This window comes from Myotis lucifugus, unplaced genomic scaffold (genome assembly GCF_000147115.1).
Source record: "Myotis lucifugus unplaced genomic scaffold, Myoluc2.0 scaffold_103, whole genome shotgun sequence".
Classification (NCBI taxonomy): domain Eukaryota; kingdom Metazoa; phylum Chordata; class Mammalia; order Chiroptera; family Vespertilionidae; genus Myotis; species Myotis lucifugus.
This window is the reverse complement of record NW_005871151.1, coordinates 2,158,053-2,180,619: the sequence shown is the minus strand read 5'-3', so window position 1 is coordinate 2,180,619 and position 22,567 is coordinate 2,158,053. Positions and strand designations below refer to the sequence as shown.

The 22,567-nt window shown below is 50.9% G+C and overlaps 1 protein-coding gene and 1 long non-coding RNA gene across 4 annotated transcripts in view; one reads left to right on the top strand and one right to left on the bottom strand.

Annotated features, from left to right (window-relative positions):
* The window catches only part of SYN3 (synapsin III), a 344,960-nt gene that overhangs the window by 68,261 nt on the left and 254,132 nt on the right, over positions 1-22,567 (bottom strand). The window lies entirely within an intron of this gene.
* Positions 4,420-13,822, top strand: LOC106697805. Of its 2 annotated transcripts, XR_002830207.1 has the most exons (4): positions 4,420-4,619; positions 6,834-6,982; positions 9,643-10,079; positions 13,178-13,822. It is a non-coding gene; the product is annotated as an uncharacterized LOC106697805 (long non-coding RNA). The 2 variants fall into 2 exon arrangements; XR_002830206.1 differs by lacking the exon at positions 13,178-13,822 and having other exon boundaries at positions 9,643-10,248.

Below are 22,567 nucleotides of genomic sequence, written 5' to 3'. Positions count from 1 at the left end.
ATGGGGGGGGGGGATTTTTTTTTTTTTTTTTTTAAAAGGGGGAAACGGGCCCAAGGATTTTGCTGGAAATCTCTTATACCGGGGGCAATGCGGAACCCCTCCTTCTCTTGTATCCGTCCAATTTTAGAATATTGTGCTGGCCGAAGCCCACAACCAGGGGCAGTATTTTTAAACCATAAAAAATCACATAAATGTACATAAGTCCATGATGAACAAAAATACTGACATTTTACATAAAGGCAGGATCTGACCCTACACTTGCATGAGCCTGCCTCACTTGCTCTACTGTAACCCTGACCCTAACCCTAACCTAACCTTAATCCTAACCCTAACCCAAGCCTAACCCTAACCCTAACCTTAACCCTAACCCAACCCTAACCCTGACCCTGACCTTGACCCTGACCCTAACCTAACTCTAATCCTAACCCCAACCCTAACCCAACCCTTACCCTAACCCTGACCCTGATCCTGACCTAACTCCAACCCTAACCCTAACCCTAACCCTAACCCTAACCCTAACCCAACCCTAACCCCACATGAGTCCTGGCCCTTTGTGGATTTGAGTCTTGGCTTTGCCTCTTATGAGCTTGGCATGCTTATCTTTTTAAATAAGTGGACGTACAGTTTACATACAGTAAAAGATATATGTCTAAAGAGTACAGCGACATCCCATTTACACAAGCATACAGCTGCGTGACCACCTCTGCGTCAAGATGCAGGGCATTTCCAACAGAGCGTTCCCTCTCAGGACACCCTTTCTTGCTTAAGACCCGTCACTGGGATTTCACTGCTGGGATGAAGATCAGACCCCTTGGTCCCGGCTCCTGCCGGGGCTGCAGGGGTGTCCCCTACCTCTGCGTGGGAAGTCAGACACAGGTGTGTTTCACCCCAAACTCCAGCCTGTCTAACACACCCACTGCTGAGCTTTGCGACGCCAAACTTGACCCTGAATTCAACAGCAAGCCTAATACCAGCCCTAACACCAACCCACGCTGGAGGGACGTTTTAAGATGCCTTCAAAGAGCAGATGCTGTTTGACGCGTCATTTTTTGCACCTATTTTGAAATCCTCAGCTCTTTGGGCCCTTAGGCCAGCTGAGCATACCTTCTGCACAGCTCTGCCTCAGGCTTACGGATGGACCCTGAAGTTCCTTCAGGGGCAAGGAGAAGAGAATCAACATCCACCCGAAGTTAAATAACTCACAGATCCTGAGAGCAGGGGGCCCTTTAGAAAGCACCCAGTAAAGCCCTGGCTTCCAGGGACGGGCAGTCGTAGGGGTGCTGCATCTTTCCTGAGAGCTCAGTAGTCATTATGCTCCTTTTTAAAAAATATGTGTTTATATCTTTCAGAGAGAGGGAGAGAGCGATAGAAACATCAATGATGAGAGAGAATCATCGGCCGGCTGCCTCCTGCACGCCCCTCACTGGGGATCGAGCCCGCAGCCCAGGCATGTGCCCTGACGGGGAATTGAACTGTGACCTCTTGATTCGTGGGTTGACACTCAACCACTGAGCCACACCGGCCAGGCAATTATACTTCTTATGAAACAACTCCTATGTGCCAGGCATTCAAGGGCTTTATATCCATGATCTCATTTGATCTTCCCACCCAGGCGAGGAGGTGGGCACTGCGAAGATTTCCGTTTTATGGATGAATAACCGACTTGCCTGAGGCCATCCAGCCGCAGTGGTGATGGAGGATGTGAACCAGGGGGAGTCGGGCTCCAGCACCTCCACTCCAAAGCCTGTTTTGCCCAAGCCAGAGCCCTTTTAATGTCACCAAAGGCAGGAAATGAACAGTCTATGGGGTGAGGAATTTGCTTTTGGCTCTTATGTTGACTTCCTACAAAAACAAGTCAGATAGCGAAGGGCCAGGAGCTCGGTGACCGCTCCCGTTGGTTCACCCGGCGCCAGAGAGACGCTGCGTATTGGCAGATGGGGTCTGCCCCGGGCAGATAAAGGTGTTACAGCAACTCTTGGACCAGCGGCTTGTTGCATAACGCAGGGGTGTTGGCATCTGTGGGTGAGCGTGCTGCTCCCATATCGCCAGGCACACGGCGGCGCCCTGGCTGCTCCAGCGCTGATTGCTGGGACGTGGCAGGAGGAGAGGGTGGTTTATCTCTCCGATAGCGGAGAGGGCAACGGGCAGCTTGAGTAGGGGGCTCTGCTCCCGCTGGTCCGTGCGCCCGGCGGAGGGGGGCACTGGCCTGGAGTGGGGGCACTGGCCTGGCATTTGGAACCCCAGATCTGACATTTTGTAACTGTGTGACCTCGGGGCCAATGACGCCCTCTTTTCAGGGCCTCTGGGGCTCCTTCCATAAATGAGACTGTGTTTGTGAGTGCGCAGTTTTGGTAAGTTCTAAGTTCGTGGGAACTGGCATTAGCAGTGTGATCTTGGGCAAGACAGACACCCGCCCTTTGGGGCCCTGGGTTATTGTCTTTTAAATCTGGGAACTATTGGGATGGCCAGATGATCTCTGAAGTTCCTTCCTGCTCTGAGAGCTCATGGCTGTGAATCTGTAGCTCTGTGCTCGGGGTTTGGGCAGGAAGGTCCCGGCTGGGGCAGAAGCCCGCTAGGCATTCAACAGCTAGAGGGCAAACACCCTCCTTAACCTTCTCCTTCCTACTTATTTCTCAGCTTGGCTCAGGGGTTGACTCTACGACTGGTAGAGAAATGAACCCCAGAGCCTGGGCAATCCCTGCTTCATGGTGTTTCCCTAATCTCATTTCCGTTTAGGTAATGCACACAGGGTTTGCAAGGCCCAGGGACTGCCGTGATGTCTTCGGCACTCCCATTAGTTCATGGGCAGTCGTGGATAGTCACACAAAGCCTGTCATTTGGCCAGCACTTGACAGTTGGTATACAGTGGTCAAGGGCGTTGGCTGTGAAACCCTCAAGTTCTATCCTAGCTCATTCCCATAGAGGTGCAAGATTTCAGGCAAATTACTTCCACTTTGTACCTCAGTCTCCTCATCTGTCAAATGGGAGAAATAATAGTACTTTGCCCCATAGGGCTGTTGGCCAGGATGAACTGATTGGACATCATGTAAAGCACTAGGGGTTCCACTAGGGGGCCTCAGGGCCAGCGTTGGGGTGGGGGAGGGCTCCAGCCCCCAGCCCCTCACAGGCTCCACAAATACACTTCTACTTGTCTGAGCCCATGGATTCAGCTTTGATTTAGAAAACAGAGTCAGAGACGTGCTATGGATGAGCATTGGGCTTCACACCAAGAGGCCCTGGTGTGCCCTGCAGCTCATAGCTGGGTGCACCTGGGCATGGGCCCACCTCTCTGTCTACTGGCAGCAATGTGGGGTGACCATGCTGGCCTCTCTGACTGCTGCAAGGATTGAACGTGGCTCCATGGCATCACTCGATATGAGAACAGCCTAAATAAATTCTGCACAAACGTCAATAGTGGCAATTAAATTACAGACAGTCAGGCAGGGCTGGCCTCCTGCTGGCTCTCTGTCTCAGGAGAGGGGCGTGCTGCAGGCCAGAGGTTCTGACACTGGTGCAGTTCTGTGTGCCTCGGAGCAGGCTAAGGGGTATGTAATCTGGACCCCCTCCTAGAGAGTCTGATTTAGAGGGTCTGCAGGCCCAGGAATTGCATATTACATAGGTGCCCTGAACCCAGCCATTCCGCCCCTTGTTATCTGCCCAAAAGCAATTAAAACGTATGTTGTCCTTGAGTATTTATAGCAGCATTATTCATATTAGCCAAAAGGTGCAAATAGCCTAAATGCCCATGAACTGACGCACGCATAAACAAAAATGTGGCATATTCACACAAAAGAATATTATTCAACTCTAAAAAGGAGGAGGAGGAAGAGGAGGAGGAGGAAGGGAAAGAAGAGGAAGAGGAGCAGGAAGAGAGGGAGGAAGAAGAAGAGGGGAAGAGGAGTAAGAGGAGGAGGAGGAAGAGGAGAAGGAGGAGGAGGAGGAGGAGGAGGAGGAGGAGGAGGAGGAGGAGGAGGAGGAGGAGGAGGAGGAGGAAGGCCTGCCACCAGTCCCAGAAGCTATAACTGAGAATAAAGGTCTCCTCCTGGGGGCCAGGTGGCCGCTGTCCTGTCAGGGGAGCGTCGGGGCCTGGGGGTGCCTCCTCAGCAGGCTCTGGCTCCATCAATGGCTCCCACATGAGTCCTTTGCAGCCGACACTAGCAGGGGGCTCGCCCGGCCTGCAGAGGCACCTCACGCTCACGCTCACGGACACATGCACAGGAAGCAGGAACCGCTGGGCAGATTATTTTTGTTTTCCCCTCACCGCCACCACCTGGGCAATCAGTGACATTCCTTTCCCTCCTAAACAAACACACGCTGGGCCTGGAGCTGCCAGGAAGTGAAGAAATCGCCTTTGGAATAGCTCAGCGGCCTCTCCCACCTCTGGCCCCTCCCTCCCCCCAGGACTGGGGAGGCCGCCTGGGCCTCCCAATGTGGAAGCCTTGAGGACTTTCTCCTCTTTTTCTGGCTGTTCCCAGAAATCGGGGAGAAGCTGGGTCCGGTGTCTGCAGCTACTGAGCCTCTGTACCCCGAGTCTCCATCACCCCCAACCCCGGCTCCAATCCTGAGAGTCACTTCAGATGTCCTGGAGTGAGGTGGCCAGGTGGCCAGTGGCCCAGATGGTGAGAGGTCGAGCAGCTCGGGGCAGGTCTCTGAGGGGGGAGGGTGAGGGTGGGGGACGGATGGGGGCGTGGAGACAGGTGTTTTGACAGTGACATTCTTTCCTCCAGATAATTTTCTTACAAAACTACGAAGGGAAGTCCCAGAGGCCCAGCATCCTTCCTAAAACCGAAGAACAGTGAAGGGAGTGCTAAGGGCCCAGGAGAGGCAGGGAAGTACCTCCTTATACCTTGAACTTGGCTGCTCTGTTTGCCCTAAAACTAACACAGGCTTTCATGTGTGTGAGGCTGGGTGAGGTTGCTGACAATTTCAACTGGTCATTTTTTTCAACCTGGTTTGCCCCCTCTCTCTCTTGAGACTCTCCTTCACGGGAGCCCCTGGTCTGTTCTGGGGTCGCTGCTGCCTCAGGACAGGGAGGTGACAGGAGAGAGCAAAGAGAAGAGAAGAGGAAACACCTCCTGGCTTTTGAGCTTTAAAAGCCGGAGTCCTTAAGAAAACCAAAGACTCTGGGCCTGGCAGGCCACAGATCCGGGAGGAGTAGGGTGAGTGAGAGCAGGGCTCACTTCTGAGATGAGGCGAGGACTTCCCCTGCGAGGGAGAGGGGAGATGAGGAGGTAAAACCTTAGCAGTGGATGTTTTCTGGGGGAAGGGAGATGGGGAACTGAACCCTGATTCTGGAGCATGAGGTCAGGGGTGGGTGGCAAACTCCAAGGAGGTTGGGGACCCTGAGGTGCAGAGCGGACCTGTGCACTGTTTCCTGGCAGAACTCTATCGCTGGGGAGGCGGCCAGGATCCAGGGAGGAAATGGCTGATGAACCGTCTGGGTAGATGGAGCCGCCAACAGGGCTTTCTGCCCTAATGAGGTCTGAGAACAGCAGAGAGAGAGAGAGAGTCCTGGGCAACCAGGAGAGACCCAGACCCAGCAGGTGACCTGAAAGGGACCACGGGGATGGGGTCAATTGAATTCAACCTGTGTGGACTGTTAAATGGGGACCACAGGGCCATGGGCATCTCCGTGGATGCCAGGTGGATGCTGGCATTGACAGTGACTGTTCCCTTCTGACACCTCGGGACTAACGGAAGCCCCCAAACTTTGGCACAGCCTTAGGAGAAGGGGAGGGAACCCCAACTTGGCTGGGTTTTGCCCACACTGGTGCTTGAAATAGAAAATCAGTTGAACCCTACAAAAAAATCCAGTTCTGTTTCTTGTATCTGAGTCCTCCTGGGACGGTGGTGGACTGAGTCTCCTACACACATGCTTGCTTGGTGTTGGCAGTTTTAATGAAGACTGACGTCTGAGTTTTAAACATTTCTTGAGCACTTCTCCGCACTAGATCTTTTTGGGAAAATAGATGAATAAAGACAGAGCAGAATGTCTTATAAGAGGTGCTCCAGGAGGGTTGCAAATGCAGCGTCACAGAAGCGGAAAGACCTTGAGAAGGTCTCCCCGCGCCCTTGAAACTCTGTGTGAGGCTTGCTCGGGTCTGAGGGAAGGGCTGCCTTTGTGAGCAGAGTCTGAGAAGCAAAGAGATGGTGGGAAGAAGGGGGCCTCTCCCTCTGTGGCTCCATTTCTTAGGAGGCGTGCTAAGGGCGGACATTTCAGGCAGAGCACTTGGTGTCAGACAGTAAGAAGTCATCAGGATGAAAGACAAGGGCCGACTCCCCTGAGGCCCCCACCTTGCATGGCTGGGGACCTTGGCCTTGAATCAGACCTGGTCTGCATATCCCTGCAACTGTCAGGGGCTTGGGCTGGGCTGGCCACTTGTTTTGCCTGTTTAGGTTTTCTCTCTCCCACTTATTCTCTGCGTCACGAGAAAACTGGCCATTGCCCTTGGAAGACGCCATCAAAAACGCCCCTCCTCCAGCCAAAGACTAAATCCAAGGGGGTCCACAGGGGAGGGACTGAAGGACCTCCGAGAAGATCAGTTGGTGGTCTCTTCCTCGAAGGCTGCAGGCATACGAGGCTGGGCTGGAGTTCCTGGTGGCCCCTGCTCTGATTCTGGGGGATGCTTGGATATGGCATCAAGTTGACCGAAGCACATGGCGAGAGGGTTATTCCATTTTCAAGTAATTTCCGAGCCTCCAGATCCCATTAAGGAGAGTCTGAGCTTGGGGCGTGTCAACACATCCCAACATCTGGATCAAATGCTGAGGTGCTATCCAGCAGTTCCGGGCCGTTTATACACGAGCGTGAGTGTTCCATTCTTTCCTGACAGGGAGTTTCAGTGACGAGGATGTGAAGCCAAGAGGACCCTGGATGCGGAGGAGAGCTGGAAATTAGGGGACATACCGCGGGACCACTTATTGTAGCAGATGGCATTATTCCCAATTCTTCACCCCTCTCTGTATCCGGATCTTATGCCAGGTGACGTTGTAGTTTTTTTCAGTAGAGGATGAGCATACTTCTCCTGTCCTTAAATCCTGGACTTAGGTCATGTGACTCGCTTTGGCCAGCAAGATGCTAGCGGACATGGTACAGACAGTGGCTTAAAATGTGTTCGTGCTCTTGGATGTGCCCCTCTTGTCCTGTACTTGCCATGCTGAGAACATACCCTGAGGGCTTGCTGGTCTATCAACGTGGAGCCAAGCCCAGGTAGGCCCAGCCAATTCCCAGCAAGATTAATGGTTATTTTTAAAAAATATATTTTTATTGATTTCAGAGAAGAAGGGAGAGGGAGAGAGAGAAACATCGATGATGAGTGAGAATCACTGATCGGCTGCCTCCTACCCACAGTGGGGATCGAGGCCGCAACCCGGGCTTATGCCCTGGCTGGGTATCGAATCAAGGCCTCCTGATTCATAGATCGCCGCTTAACCACTGAGCCACATCGGCTGAGCTAATGGTTATTTTAAGCCACTGAGTTTTGGGGTGATTTGTTACGCACCATAATTGTGGCAATAAATGTTGATGACCCCACTGCATTCAACATAGGCACTCTCACTTAGGCTGTTTACTTGGATTGTCAAACTTCCCTTTTAATAATGAGGGAACTGAGGCTTCAAGAAAGGCCTTGGTCCCCAGTCAAACAGAAAGAATGAGCAGAGCGTGGAGGCAGTGCTGTTCTGTCTGATTCCCATGACATCATGGAAGAACGGGGTGGTGGGAGGTGGAACACGGTGTGCCTGGTTTCACAGCTGGACTCGAGGCTGGTCCCGTCTATAGTCATCCCTGAGACTGCTCTGGCCAACACCATAAATCTAGGCTTGTGACATCACGGGATGACTCAGGCAGGAGGTGGCAGGACAGGGAAGCCCTGGTGCAGGGCGGTCAGTGCTAAAACCCCAGTCTAAATAGGGGCAGGGCGGTAACATTAGTAGACAGGGCTGGGCTGCAGAACCGGGTGGTTTGGGTCAGATAATGACTTGAAATTTATTTTGGAAAATATTTTCCCAAGTGTCTCACTGAGCCCCGTGGGAATGGGACATGGATGGGAAAGCCAAGAGGGAAGTTAACCAGGCTGAGAAGGGACGCACGACTTAGCAGGGCCTGATTCCATACAATTCAGGGCATCGGAGGTTCCTGGGGGCAAACTCTTCCTCATCCTTTGGAATTCTCCCCATCCCCCTGCCCTGTGACTGTCCCAGACTCCATCCCAAAGCCCTCCATCCCTCAGGGATCACAGCAGCCAACACTTACTAGTATTGAGCACCTACTACGGGCCAGACACTGTTCTAAGCACTTTCCACCTTGAGTTTCCCTCTCATTCTTCACAACCCCGTGTGGACTATGTTCCTATTGTCCTCATTTCACAAATCAAAGAGGAAATGAAGGGCACAGAGTAGGGAAGGGCAAGGCCCAGGCCCACACAGCTGTTACGAGGCAGAGCTGGGATTCCAACTCCAGAGAATCTCGTCTGAATCACTATGCTGAGTGTTTATTACCACATATTGCTACACTGATTTTATTTCATCATAACAACTGTTCCCAGAGTGCTCCTTAGGGAGGGAGGTTTCTGTGGGGGAAATACTTTGGAAAGTGGTTGGGATAGAAGGTGAGCCTCCTCAGGGCCTGGGTTGGCGGGAGCCTCGGCCTCCTGGTGGCGGGCACTGCCCTGCGTGGGAAGATGAGATCAGACTGGAGAACAGGGAGGGGGTTCGAGGAGTGGAGGCGGGAGGTGACGGAGGAGGTGGGCAAGTCCACTGAGCACACCGCCCAGGGTCGGGGAGACGGTTGTCTGTGGTGGGAGCAGGAGAAGCAGCCGAGCTTTTTTATTTTCTTTGAATTTACGTCCAATCTCAAAATATTTATTAAATTTGTAGCAATTGTGCATTTGGGCTTCAGGGAATGGTCATATTCTTTAAGACATTTATTTTTATTTTTTTCCAATTACAGTTGACATTCAATATTATTTTGTATTAGTTTCAGGCGTACAGTGTAGCGGTTCGATAATCATATACTTTACAAAGTGTTTCCCCTGTTATTTCCAGTGCCCAGCTGGCACCGTGCGTAGTTATTACAATATTATTGACTCCATTCCCTAGGCTGTACTTTACACCCCCGTGACTATTCTGTAACTACCAATTTGTACTTTCCAATCCCTTCACCTTTTTCACCCAGCCCCCCAATCTCCTCGCCTCTGGCAACCATCAGTCTGTTCTCTGTATCTTTTTTTAAAAAAAATTGATTTCAGAGAAGAAGGGAGAGGGAGAGAGAATCATTGATCAGCTGCCTCCTGCATGTCCCCGACGGGGGATCGAGTCTGCACCCCGGGCATGTGCCCTGACCTCCTGGTTCATAGGTCAGTGCTCAACCACTGAACCACACTGGCTGGGCTGCTCTCTCTTGAGTCAAGAAGCAGCTGGACTTGATGCTGGTGTGGCTGTGTTGGGGGACAATGGCCACAGGGACTCTAGTACCCCAAAGGCTGCAGGTTCTGGAGATGATGAGGGCACCACAGATTAGCAGAAATTCTGAGGAAGGCCAAGGAATTTTCCTTGAATCCCAAGAGTTCGGGAAGTCTTCAGCTGACATCTGGGCATGGCTGTTATCACCGATGGCATGAACATTCCTGTCTCTCTCCCTAGAACACCCACTCCTGGAAGGCGGGCTGGCGCTGCTCATTCATCCTGACTCCCAGGGCCAGCTCAGTGCTTGGCACTCAGTGGGCCTTCGGCACATTCGCCCTTGAGTGAATGAATGAAAAGGCTTTGGACTCCGGATCACCAGTGCCTGCTCAGATGTATGCCAACTCAGCCATTCTTCATATCTCATCACAAGAAGGTGCTGTGGACATCTCGGTTTTTTAGCATCTGCTTCCCATGTTCCTTTCCTGCTCCATGCTGCCTTGACTGCTGCGGGCCCACACCCACCTCCGCCTCCTGGCTCACTCCTTACACTGGACTGTGAGCACAGTGTTCTCTGGGTGCCACCTTCTCCTCCGACCTTGGGCTGACATCTGAGCAGTGGTCCTTACCTGGGGAGGACTTTCCCCTTTGGTGGACACTGGGCATTGTCCAGACAGGTATTTGTCACAACTGGGGAGATGGCCACTGGTACCTTGGGGGTTGAGACCAAGGATGCTTTTAAACCTCCTACAATGCACAGAAGAGTCCCCCTGACTTGGTCATCTGCCAGAACAAAACACCTAGACTGAGTGGTTCTCAACCTTCTGGCCCTTTAAATACAGTTCCTCATGTTGTGACCCAACCATAAAATTATTTTCGTTGCTACTTCATAACTGTAATATTGCTACTGTTATGAATCGTAATGTAAATATCTGATATGCAGGATGGTCTTAGGCCACCCCTGTGAAAGGGTCGTTCGACTGCCAAAGGGGTCGCGACCCACAGGCTGAGAACCGCTGACCTAGACTGAGTGGCATAAGCAACAGACATTTATTTCTCACAGTTCTGGAGTCTGGGAGGCCCCAAACAAAACTCGGTCAGATTCGGTTCTCAGAAAGGCCTTCTTCCTTGGTGTACATACCTTCTCTCTGTGTGCTCCTGTGGCTTCGTAGATGTGTGAGTGCGGAGAGGGAGAGGAAAAGCCTATCTCTCCTTCTCTTCTTACAAGGCCACTAACCCTAATCTAAACCCAATGGCCTCCGAAAGCCCCCACTTCCCAAGAACATCATGTTGGATGTTAGGGCTTCAACATAAGGCTTTTGGGGAGACCCACCATTCAGTCCATAACACCCCCAAAGCTAAGAGTTCTCTGGTCTGAACTACTGCTGGCACCGAGGCGGAGAGACTGCATTAGCGTGTGTGGTTAAGAGCGTGCTGACCGCGATGTGAGAGAACTGGTTGCAGATCAGACTCTGCCACTTTAAGACAGAGACAAACATTGTCTCTATTGTCAGGGTCATCAAGAGGATCACACTGGGTCTGACCAACAACTGGCTGCTGCCCCGTCCTCCCCGGTCTCCAGGCCAACACACTCACTCAACACAGATTGCGCGGCCAGACCACCCCTCGGCCCAGGCACCCCCCTCAGTGGGTTCAGGAGTCTCAGGTCCCCGCTGTTGCTCCTTCAGAGGCCAAACCTGGGGACACCGGTGCCTTGTCCCGCGCACCATGACCTGCCTCAGCCCTTCCGTGTACCCGAGTCTGAGATGTGAGCACCTCTGCGGGGAACAACGAATTGCTTTGCTTTGTCTTACATCCTGGGGAGTTAGTTTGGGGGCAAAACCTAGCTGTGGATGCAAATGATCACCTGCAACAAGGCAAATGAGATTTATAGAAAAATCAAGTTTTACCAAAGGAAACACTTTTTGGGTGGGGCTGGGGGACAGGCGGGGCTTGCTGTTCTAGGAGCGGAAGCTCAGGCCCACAGAGTTTATGCTGTAACATTTTATAAGGCATTGATGGGATATGAGCAGGAAGTGACACCGGAGACCACCTTGTCAGCCCCCCTCATTTTACACGGAGAAACTAAGGCCCAGAAGAGAAGAGAAACTTCCCCAGGGTCATCCTCTCGTTACTAAAGGAGGCGAAACCAGTCCGAGGGCTCCTGACCCCCTGTCCAGGCTGGTTCCACCCTAAGGTGCTACCTTTTGCTAAAGGGAGTCCTCTGGTCAGGTTAGAGGTCAAAGAATAGACAATCCCTCCCTCTGAGTTTTAAGTTCAACCTCCACACTAGCCGAGAATTTGGTTTTCAGAATCGTCTCCTGCAATAGAGCTTTACTGGCGTTTCATTTTCCTACTTTTGGCCTGGAGGCGATATTGAGGCAATTCCCTCTGTGGGTGCCTCGCTCTGTAGTAAACACATGTCTGCCATATACACGCAGGCACACACATTTGTCATTCCTTCCCAGAATGACTTAATGATTTCCATGTAACCAATATGCCGCAGCTGTTGGCTTCCTTCAGGCGGAAGCACTCAGAAAACCATCGGTTATCAAGTTGCCTCCACCACTGTGTTTTCCCAGCCGGATATACCCCCTCCTCCTTTTTATTTAAAAAAAAAAATGGTAACTCCTGGCCAGTGTGGCTCAGCTGGTTGGAGTGTCATCCTGTCCACCAGAAGGTGCAGGTTTGATTCCAGGTCAGAGCACATACCCAGGTTGTGGGTTTACCAGGTTGCGGGTTTGATCCCTGGTTGAAGCATGTACAGGAGGCCAATGATCAATGTTTTTCTCTCATATCACTGTTTCTCTCTCTCTCTCTCTCTCCTCTGTATTTCTCACTCTCTCTCCCTTCCTCACTCTAAAATCAACAGGAAAAGAAAGGTAAGAGAACAAGTTAAGAAAAAAACATTGTGACCCTCTATCTAATCCAATCCAGAGTTGGTGTCGCCGGCAGGGGCTCTGCAGGGACCAGGCTGGTCCTGCATCTCTGCAGGCTCTTCCAATAGGAGACCATCAGTTTGCTCACACATGGCAGGCAGCTTCCCATCCGGAGACACCAGGACACACGGGAGCCGAGAGGCTGGAGGTTGGGAGGGGGGCGTGCTTTGGAGAAGACAATGTGTTGAGGGGATGAAGGGATGCACGTTCTGGCTCTGCTACGTACTAGCTTTGTGACCCTGAGAAAACAGCTCAACATCTCTGAGCCTCAATTTTGAAATCCGGGAATAGAATCTGTGCTCATGGGTTACTGAGGTTAGAATGCTTGCTCAACAAAGGCTTCCTTTCCTCCCCCGTTTCCTTTCCCACCCCGCGGTCTCTGGCCCACAGAATGTAAGAGGTAGGTACGTTCGAGGTAGGTATGTTCGGTGACCTAGTGACACAGAACCTTCCGCACCTGGCCTTGATGGTCACTTCTTTCAGAGACTGCCCACCTGGACCAGGTGCAGAAGACCTTTCAGCCTTGGCTTTAATGCCAAGTCCTGGGACCCGCACTGGGGACTCTGGTGCCCAGGGGTCTCCTGCTAGGCTCATGCCTGAAGGAGAAGATTGATCACAGCAACCAGGCAAGTCAGCCAGGAGAGGCCTGGACCTGCCAGCTCCTATTGTCTCTTTCCTATCCTCCACCTGCCCTCTGTCCAGACTAGCTTTTGTCCGTTAAGCACACAATAGGTGCTCACTCATGGTAGGTGCTTGGTACATGTTAACTGCTGAAACCAGGATCATATTTTTGGGAACAATAATCTGAACTGTCATCTCATGTGCATTTCCTCCAGGATGGGGAGTGTGACAGCGGCTCACATTTCCCCAGCACTCATCCCGGGCCAACCATTGGATCTACATCGCGCCATTCAGTCCTCTCAGCAGCCTACGAAGTGGCTTCTGTTAGCTCTCCATTTTACAGATGAGCAAACTGAGACTTCCTTAGTCCAGAGTCAAAAGCAAGTACGTGGGAGTCACAGGGGATCGATATTCAACTTTTAATATTGAGAGAAGGAGTTTTTGAGTCTGTAGGAGGATGATTGACATATGGGGAGTGGATGTACGGCGTCTGTTAAGGGAGAGAGTGGAAATCTTTTCCACTTTTTGGGCTGAACCAGGAGGCCGAATGCCTAGGGAGGAAGTCCAGGGTGTAGGAAAGTCCAGGTCAGAAAGAATGAAGACTAGAGTTGGCCTTCTCCACCTCGGGGGATTGTGGGAGGGAGACAGAGAGGAAGAAACGCAGAGGGAGGTGAGAAGCCGGTGACATCACCTGTGAGCTGAGTGCCAGCTCAGGGGCCCTGTTGAGAAAGCTAGTGAGGAACATGGGGGTGGGCAGGGGGCTTCTGCCCCATTTTTGTTTGAGTTTCTGGGAGGAGACCCCTCGCAGGGGCCCTCCCCATGCTCTGTGTCAGTCCAGGCCAGGGAGAGCCCGAGTGTGCCCTCTGAGCACCCTCCATTCTCCTGTGCCATGGGAAGGAACCAGGGGCTTCCATCTGTACTTAAGGGGGATTTAGAAGTTAGTGGAGACTCAGGGTGGGGCTCTTGCCAAGGGAGGTTGCTGCCACCGGGGCCAAATGACCCTTCAGCCAGGAGCCTCTCACATTCAGGCTGCCCAGGCTGGACACCGGTCTTGCCCAGGTAAGAGCCCAGGCAGATCTCAGGGGAGTAGGCAGCACCAGTGAGAGCCTAGTGAGGCTTGGTCAGAGAGGGCAGCAGGCCATGTTTCGGGGGCCTTGCCTGTGCTCAGAGGACAGATGCCCAGGACAGGATCAGGCTGAGCAAGGCTCAACACGTGCCAGGCAGACACGGCCAAGTTCAGACCCACATCCCCCCCGTGGGGACCAGCCAAGGACACTGTGAGGTCAGGAGCCCTCCATCCACTCTCCCTTGCCACCTTCAATGCTCCAAAGACATAGGTGACATCTATATACCCAGATGCCATCTTGGGCAGGAGAAGGGGGGAAGGTGGACATTAGAAAGACCAGGCATTTATCTATATGACCAAGTCATCTCCAAGGGAGCACCTCGCCAGCTCTCTGGGGAGTTACACCTGGACAGACTCAGTCCCTGGACTGGAAGGAGACGCTAAACCACCGGAGGCCGAGATCTCATGAACTGACAAGTGTAAGTTTCTCCACCATCTGTGCGGCGAGGATGCTTAACGAAATTCTAGAAAATAAAGAACTGACATTTCCTTTGCACATCTGAGTGGAAATATAAGCCTGTCACCCTGATACATAATGGCTGTAACAGGTGCACAATAAATCCTCGTGGACGAGTGGAGGCAAGCACGGATATGCGAGAGGAGGCAGGACGGGTTGCAAGACTTAGCTCCTCCCGAAGACTCCGTGATACTTTCCTCAGGGTCTCAGGAGCAAACAAGCCAAATACACGCAACCAGAACACAAGCGACTGGTATTAGAAAATAACACGCACTAGAGTGTCAGCCGATACATAACGTTAGACAGGAGACTAATCGTGACATCAAATAAAGATTAGGCTGCAGCTGCAGTAATAGGTAGGTACTATGTTGGGACCAGTTTCTGACAACTCTCTCTTATGGCATCTAGTTTTTAAGTTCATCACTAAGTGTTAGAGCCCACTGATAGTCTGCTGTGAACCCACGCAACACGGCCCAGTGGTTCTCCTCAGAACGTAGCCCCATGCCTCTGCCAGGCTAAGGTGGGCCCTGGAGAGGAGAATGTGTACGAAGACGAGGGCATAATGAACTTTCCTTGTAGGGGCTTTTATAAAAGGCAACAAAGGGGACATTGAGCTGGACCTTGAAGCATGAGCTGTTGTCAGGGAGAAGGTAGGAAGGGGAGTTCTAGGTGCCTAGGGAACAGCATGTGCAAAGGGAAGAAAGCATGAGGAAGCAACACTTGCAATGTACAGGACGGCAGACTAACTAAGGGTGCTGGTAAGACACAATGAGTGCTCACAATGAATAGATTGCTGGATTTCCCACAAGGCCCCCACATAGAGTAAGTACTTCAGACAGTGCTTGATAAGGGTATGAAGGAAGGCTTGTTAAAGGGCCCAAGAGGGATTCAAGGACATTAAAGCAAGCTGCAGAGGAGGAGGGAGGAACAAGAGTGGGTGGGAGCCAGGAGGGGACCTTTCCATTTTTACGGTAAACACAGTCCAAGCTGGGCAGGAGGAGAGCGTGGGGGTAGAGGACAGCAGTCAGGGAGGCCCCCAGATCCCAGGAGCAAGCAGAGGCAGGCGGTGGGTGCGGAACGGTGGGGGCTCCCTGGGTAGGGGCTCCCTGGGTGGGCTGGCAGTGCACCTTGGGTGCCTGTGCTTACAACCAGCACATGGCTGACTGCCCTGGCTCCCAGCAGGTGGGCGAGGAGCAGGCCAAAGCACCTGGGAGCCAAGGAGGGTGAGCAGGGTTGCAGAACTGGCCTACTGTACGACAGGAAGGGGGCTCCTGCAGGAGGCTGGGCCTTGGGTCACGTGGGGCAGTGAGGGACAGGCTGGCCATGCCCTGGCAGGTCAGAAACCAACATCCTCCCATAATTACAAGCACACACATCTCTCATGCTTGCCAAGGGCTTCGTAATGTGCACAGCCTACAGGACTATGAATCTGCTCATCTGACCCATAGGCATCATGATGGACAGATGCCATTCATAACCCCCATGTGATGAACGGAAGGTTTGGGGGGTCCATGGGACTTCTGATGAGCATGGCATGGGGGTATGTACAAAGATGAGGGCACATGTCACTTCCTCTGCAGCTCCAAAGGGGACACTGAGCTGGATTTTAAAAACTGAGCAGTTGTCCATCTGAGAAGGGAAAGACTCATGTACAGAGAATAGCATGTGCAAAGGGATGGGAGTGCGAGGAAGCACCATGTGCTTAGCAACAGTAACAACAACTATCACTGACATATATGGACTCCTGCTCAGAGACGAGAGCTCCCTGTGGCCCTGTGACATGTCTGTGGCACCTTCTGCATCCCATTGTGTGTGTCCAGTGACTGCATTTCAGCCCTTGGACTGCTACCCATTCAACACACTGGCCAGGGTTCCTGATTTCCTGAGGAGCACAGGCCAGTGTCCAGTCCTGGGTCCCACAAAAGGTACTTCAGCCGAAAGCTCCTCTAGCAGGTATAGCTCTTGACAAGCACCTTCTCTAGACACACATGCTGCCTTGCTTTGTTCCTCATATGAACATGGCTGACCCTGCCAGGCAGCCACAGTGGCTCGTCAGTGACATATCACTGGTCCCAGCTCTGAGACTAGTGGTGTGACCTGGGGCAAGTCGCTGTACCGTTCTGGGATGCACCTAAGGAAAGGGAGGTTCTACTAGACCAGTGGTCGGCAAACTCATTAGTCAACAGAGCCAAATATCAACAGTACAACGATTGAAATTTCTTTTGAGAGCCAAATTTTTTAAACTTAAACTATATAGGTAGGTACATTGTTATTAACTTAATTTGGGTACTCCTAAGGCTTAGGAAGAGCCACACTCAAGGGGCCAAAGAGCCGCATGTGGCTCGCGAGCTGCAGTTTGCCAACCACTGTTAGACCATACAGACAATATATATCCTCTTCTAGCAAGAAATACTTGCTGCTTCTAGCACTTTACTTGCAAGTGTCTTATTTCATTTCTTTGTTCATCATATAATTTGTAGGGCCAGGCACTATGCTAGGGACACAGTGGTGAGAGACAGACAGAGAGAGCCTTGCTAAGGTTCTGGCTGACTTTTTACATTAATAATCCCATGTAGCACCCACGTGCAGGGCACCTATTCCCTTCCTGACCGGCTGGTAGAGGCTATGGGAGACATAGAGAAGACTGAGATGTAGTGCCTGCCATAAAGAAGCTTTTTATTCCAACCCACCTCCTTCAGGGAAGGCTTCAGCCAGCTGCAGGTGGACAGGGGGACTTCATAAAAGGTCCCCCTTTAACCTTTCACCTTTCACCTGTAGCTACAATCAGGTAAGTAGCCATGCCTGATCCCGTTTCTTCTGGGCACTGCTTCCAAGCCAACCCATCTCTGAGAAATGCTCCAGGAGCAGTAGAGTGGTGAACCGGACATGGTTCAGCATGCCCACAAGGTGGTGGCATTCTAGCATATTTCCCAAAGTTGGGGCCATTGGGAAACAGTGCCCTCTGTTGGTCTGGAGGGGAGAGACCACTTCATCTCTAAGGGCTGAGAGTCGGTCTCATGGCGTGTTCAGTGCTGGGGGTGGTTGATGGACAGAGGAGAATCCCACAAACCTTTCTGGGTGCCTTCCCTGAAGTCCCCTGTCCCCAAGTCTGTGTGGGATGATTTTCGCTGGACCTCTCCCCTAGAACACTTGCCATATTGAGTTTGCATCACTGATTTGTCTGTAGCTGGGACCACGTTCATTTCCTCACTGAATCCCTGGTGCCACCACAGAATCTGGCCCAGGGTGAGGATTGAAGCTCTCTGTCAATTGAATAAAGCTTATGCTAAGCAAGACTCCCATTCCCATGCCACCACCCTGGTGCGGGTGTCTCGGGCCGTTGATATTCTCATGCTCAAAGATGGAAACTGTAAGATGGGAGACCGAGAGCTGCAGCCCAAGACACTCTCTTAGGAGTCACTGCAGGAATGACCAACACCGACTTGACATCTACCACTGCCCCAAAGATGCCAGCCTTGTCCACATCAACTAGAGAATTAAGGTAGGAAAGGTGGAAAATCTGGATCTGGCAAAAACTGGTGCCCATTGGAGAAAAGCCTTTGATCTGGGTTTTTGCTTCCCTTCCCTCTCTAACCAGGGAGGGAGGCATGGGTTTTAGCGTTGGAAAGGGGTCAGTTGGAACAAGCAGGTTCAACCTGCTTCTCTGCCACCTCCCATGCAGGTCCCTCCGCCCTGCCACCTGGCGCCTCCACCTCCGCTGCTGGAACCTGGCAGAGAGGAGAGCCGTCGGAGGCTCACCAAGGGCCCAACCTCCTGGCGTTGCAGCCCAGGGAACAAGTGGAGAGCCCCTCTCGGAGGAAGTGATTCAGAAACCGCCATGGCCTGGCGGCCCGCCGTGACTCACAGCACATCAATGGGGGAATTGTCTGTGGAGGCTGAGAATACCAAAGCCCTTTTCTTTCCTTCCTTTCTCTTTTTTCTTTCTTTCTTTTTTGCCCTCTCCTTGGTGGCATTGCGCAACACCAGGGCTGCCTGGAAACATGTGTTTCTCATCATTGGCTCCAGCTGCCGCCTTGAGGACTGGGGAGAAAACAAGACTCAAGACAGTGAGGGAACAGGAACGGCGGTGGTCAAAGCAGGCCCTCTCCTTCACTGCACCAAGTCCCAGTCACCTTCCCCGGCAACACCAACATCCCCAAAGAACATCTGGAATGGCGGACCACAGAACTGTGGATCTGGGAGAAAACTTAGACTATGTCTCTTCCAATATCTTCATTTACAGATGAGGAAACTGAGGCCCAGGAAGGGAAATGAGTGGTTTGCAAACATCCCACAGTGGAGTTACAGCTTGAGTCTTGGTGCAGTCACTGCATTTTCCGGTACCCCAAATCAGGACATGCAGTTTGATAAAGGATGATTTTTTTTCATGAATAGTGAAAAATGAGAAGTCTACTAAGTTCTGTTATAAATCTACCCATTACCCCTCTCTCCTTATCTACCGGTCTCGGGAAGCCGGTCTGCACAAGGTCACGATAAATCATTTGCAAAATCTACAGACCTTAATGCAGGCCTCGTCTGATTGGCTGCTCTGTGCTGTGTGATACTGGTGCCCATTGGCTTCTGGGAAGCACCCCTCTGTCTTCCCTTCCTACCTCTCCAGCTTCTCCTTTTCAGAATCCTTTGCTCTCCCCCAACCCTGTTCTCAAATGTCTGAGTTCCATAGAGCTCTGTTCTAGGCCCTCTTCCCTTCTCACTCCTATCCAAGTTCATGGCTCCAGCAGCTACCAATCAGCTGACAACTCCCAGATCTTATCTAAGCCCAATCTTTTCTGAGCTACAGATATGTATCTACAGCTGCCTTCTCAGCTCCTTTGATGTTCCAAACTGAACTCACCATTTTTCTCCACAGATCTCGGACGATTTTATTGCCAAGCAATGATGGGACCAGTATAGTGTTTCAAAGTGTGTACTTTGGAATCTCACAGAGCTGGGCTTGACTCCCAGATACACCACTTAACTAGCGATGGGGCCTTGGCCAAGTTACCTAAACTTCCAATTTCCTCATATGTAAAATGGGGATAATAAAAATACCCACTTCAGAAGACCGTCATTAAGAGGAAATGAGTTAATACAATAGCATTCGCACAATGCCCGGCGCACAGGAAATGCTCAATAAGTGTTCAGCTGTTATTTTTATTATGCATCTCAGCACCTTCCCCACTTGAGCCACACTGAATTCTTAGCATTTCTTCAGGACAACAGGCCCTTTCATAGCTCTAGGCCATTGTCCTGGTGTAGGATGTTCTTCATACCCTTCTCTGAGACAAACTCCTACTCCCCCTTTAGACTGAGCCCAACGGTCACTGCCCTTATAAGAAGTTAGAAGCTCTTTCTTTTGTTCTCATAGAGCATTTTGTACTCTGGCCATCACATTTATTACACTTAGTCCTAACTACCTATCTCTCCAGCCTCATCTCTCACTGTTTCTCCCATCACACTCTGCTCCGACTACATCCAAGTGCCCGGCAGCCACATGCTTGCTATCTCCATACCTTTCTTTGTGCTGCCTGCTCTGCTTGGAAGGCCTTTCTTTTCAGGGCACATGATCCTCTAAGGCAGCGGTTCTCAACCTGTGGGTCGCGAACAATGAAAATACATCCTGCATATCAGATATTTACATTACGATTCATAACAGTAGCAACATTATAGTTATGAAGTAGCAACGAAAATAATTTTATGGTTGGGGGTCACCACAACATGAGGAACTGTATTAAAGGGTCGCGGCATTAGGAAGGTTGAGAACCACTGCTAGGAGACACGTCCTCTGAGGTTAGTTGTCCTTTTTTTGTTGTCCTCCCTAGCGACTTCAATGAGTTTCTATAATACAACGCACTGTACTCCATTTTCAATGCCAAATTATCTGTCTTCTCCATTAGACTTTATTGTGTTTTATCCAAAACAAATATTCATGGGTCATCTCCTATGTACCAGCACTGTGCTGGGTACTGGCTTACATGAATGGATGAATGAATTTTCTGTTTCAATGCCTCCCTCCCTCCAGACTGTATCCTTCTTGGAGGCACACTGAAGATACTGAATGGATGAATAACATGAAAGATGATGGGAACTGTCATGAAAAAAAAAAATCCACCCATGGCCATAGGCTAGGTATTAGCCCATTGTAGTGATATTCATTCCACAAACATTTAAGGAGAACCTACTTTGTATCCTACACTGGTACTGAGCAAGATGCCTCACAGTCTAATGGGGAAGACACACAAAGGAAATCCTAGCTTCATGGGGCAGCATGACCAGTGCCATGATGGTGTTTACAGAGGGAGACGATGGTAGGGTCGCCTTTCTAGGCATGTGACCAGAGCATTTGTACAGGGTCCCACATTCAGAAGGGCTCCATGCTTGGTTTTATTCTCTGCCTGTTGCCATCTTGAAATTCTTAATAACTTCACCCTTGAACTTGTGTTTTGTAAGTGATGACTGCTGGGAAATGGGGCACATACATGCGCAAAGAAGCTACATGCAATTTGCATGCCCACCACTGTTCCTCACCATCCCATTATCATATGGCCTCCTTGATGCCCTACCAGAGCAGAACCCCAGCGCAGCTGTGCCACATGGGAGTTCAGTAAGACTCACAGGGAGTACAAGGTAAGTGTGTTACGTCTGCGGTTGAGTCAGCAGGGGGCACTGGCAGCCCTGAGAGACCATGCTTTCTGTTTGAACCAGAACCTGCTTCAAATGCAGAAAGAAGGCAATGGTGTTCTAAGAAAACCAAACAACCATGAAAACTTTCTTACTAGCCTTTCTTATTAGCTAACAACTTCTGCTGAAAGTGATGACACAGAAGAAAGGGAAAGATAAGGCAATTTGTAGTTCCCTGTTCCAGTCCTCTGACTCATCAGTAAGTCACACTCATCTTCACCCCACATCCAAATCCACGGGCAAGTCCTAAGTCAAAAGTGGAGAACGTTGGTGGAAAGCACGCATGTCAAGGAATGAAACACGACAGCTGAGTTAGTCTTGCGCTGCATTTCCACTCCTGTGGTGCCTGAGCTATGAAACGCGAATTGTGTAATTTTTTGACTCTGCATGTGAGCTGAATGCCTTTACACTTGCATTTAAAGTTGGCACTGCACAATATGAAAGTAAATGGCACAATTCATTCCAACAATTATACCTTTTACTTATTTACTTTTTGTACTAAGACTGACATTAAAAAGAAAATACAACACACAGTGACAAATGGTGAGAGAGACCTTGGAAGAAAGGAAAAAGCTTGAAAATGTAGTATCTGTAAACAGCACATTTTGAATAAGGGATCCTGTAAATTACGTAGCTGGCCATGACTGAGAGAGAAAAATGTGTTTGAATTTTAAACTCGAGGAGTGGATGTGAAAAGCATCTCAGTGGTCCCTCGGCCAAGCCTCTCTTGCTTACACCGCCCACCAACTGCATGTGAAGAAGCTAAGAACTAGAGGGGTCTCAAGGTCACTCAGGACACAGCGGATAAGCACTGGAGCCCAGGTTGCCTGACCCCATTCCTTCTTAGTCTAGTGACCCACACATCATATGTGCTCTTTTTTTTCTGTCAAAAATCCCACCTTTAAACTTGGAAATAAGATCCTCCTTTGCAAGTCTTGCCATCCAGTAAGTACAAGGGGAATGACATGCAAAGTGCTGTGGTTTTCACCCAAGGCCAGAGAGGCTTGACCAGTATTCAGTTAAGAGTAATAACCTGTGTCCAGGGGAAAGTCAAATGGTCAGTGTTTTAGTCCTCATCTTTCTGGACTTCGCAGCAGTATTTAATCACTCGCTCTTCCTTCCGACACTTGGTTCTCTTGGCTGCCCGTGTTCACCTCCCTTAGTCTCCACAGCAGGTGCCTGCCCACCTTCCTGACTTTGTAACATCGAGGTGTTCCCAGGGTAAGTTCTCCAACCTCTTCTCTTTGTCTGTCCATGCTCATTCCCCCAGCGATCTTACCTAGTCTAATGACTCAACACCACCGACATGCTGATGACTCAGCTATATTTCTAGCCCGACCT